Source organism: Arvicola amphibius, chromosome 17 (assembly GCF_903992535.2).
Source record: "Arvicola amphibius chromosome 17, mArvAmp1.2, whole genome shotgun sequence".
NCBI classification, from domain to species: domain Eukaryota; kingdom Metazoa; phylum Chordata; class Mammalia; order Rodentia; family Cricetidae; genus Arvicola; species Arvicola amphibius.
The window spans coordinates 16,081,638-16,083,360 of record NC_052063.2 but is presented as its reverse complement, the minus strand read 5'-3'; the positions used below and the strand labels follow the sequence as shown (position 1 = coordinate 16,083,360).

Genomic DNA, 1,723 nt, shown 5'->3' with positions numbered 1-1,723 from the left:
ACGATACCATTCCATCCATAATACAGGAATATAGCAAAGTAATGAAATAAAATAATTTTTTATATTTATTCGCTTAGGAAGTTAACATAAAAGATCACTGGAGAAGCAAAGAAATACATAGGTTGGTAATGTCTGAGTACGTAGAAAATTAAGTCACAGTTCAAACATTTTAGTTTTCCTATGGATGATTTAATACACATTTATTGATACTGAACTAGTAATTAAGTCTTTTTTGGTGGTGGGGGCAGAGCTGGAATGCAGTCACTCCACTGGCATGAATTAAGCAGTTCAGTTTTCCACTTTGGGGAAATTGCAGGTGTTAGCACATCTGGAGTACAAGGGATAGATAAGCATATCCCTGTGTTATCTATGTTCACAATCAGGTATACTTCTTGACAGGTAAGTATAAGTTCTTAAGTGATTCTTGATTGTTTAAATCTTTAAGATATTGACATGTTGGGATAGATTCACAGGTTACCAGGAAGGACCTCTGAGAACTCTTAAGGGAAAACACACAATTAAGTCACAAACTTATTTAGAGTACATGGAAGAAAAAAGGTTTCCGTGTCTACGTGGAAACACATACGTCAATTCCAATTATCTATCAAAATAATCATCATTATGTATGGAGCATAAAAGCTATTTAATGAAAAATATCTGACAACGGTACAAGAGAAACGACACAGAGGCACAAGATCACTTGTCACCAACTCCAAAGACCTGAGTTGGATAACCTGGGGAGTGACATGGTAGGAGAGAACTGACTCACAAATCATCCTTTGAGTCTCTCTCTCTTTGTGTGTGTGTATGTACACATACATACATAAATATATAAACCACTTATAATCTATCTATCTATCTATCTATCATCTATCTATCTATCTATCTCATTTATCCATCTCTCTCTCACACACACACATACAATGATATTGCAATTAAAATATGAGTGTACTGAGACAAAAGTAGTCTCTTTCTTGTTCACATGGAGTGCATCCAAGTGTTACAAATACGAGCAAGAAGAGCAACTCTGCTCTTGGACTTACCACTTTGCTCCAAAAGCTTAGGCTCATGAAGACTCCTGATTATTGTGATAGGGTGGTAGTGCCCAATACATAGTACAGACTAGTGGTTACTCAGAGGGAACACATGAAAGCATGAATACCTTTTTGGGGAAATGTGCCTAGTGTCTTCTCCAGGGATTTCCAGAAGGAGTGGAAGTTGTTGTCTAATCAAAGACCAGTAAAGTTGAGGGACTGAAACTGGCAGAATTGATCTCAGAAGAACAAGAATAAAAACACAGATGCCAATAGTAAATGACTCGCAGAATCTGTACTCAGCATAAACAAATGTCACAGCCTGTGGAATGACAGTTCTGATTTACATCTTACTGACATATACTACAGTTTAATGTGTCTCCAATGTACTTTCCAGTTTGCTTAGAAATTACATGGTAACCAACAGTATAAATGGGGGAAATGAGATGCTAATAGTTCCCTAAAAAAGGACATGGCAAATTAAATGGAATTTGTACATTATAAAATTCTTACAACACAACGTGTTTTTCTCTAGCTACAGGATCAAGAAACAGGATTCTCTCTGCCCCATAACCTGACCAGTAAATTCAGATAAAAGCCACAAACATGAAGCTGAACAGGAATTCTATAGTTGCATCATTATTTTATGTGCCTATCTGTGCAGGCTATGCTTCTTATGGAGACTCTAG

At 36.6% G+C, this 1,723-nt stretch overlaps 1 non-coding gene across 1 annotated transcript; it reads right to left on the bottom strand.

The window, feature by feature from the left end:
- Positions 1-240: 240 nt before the first annotated feature.
- On the bottom strand, positions 241-407 carry LOC119803741. Its single transcript, XR_005283704.1, has one exon. It is a non-coding gene; the product is annotated as a U1 spliceosomal RNA (small nuclear RNA).
- Positions 408-1,723: the final 1,316 nt, after the last annotated feature.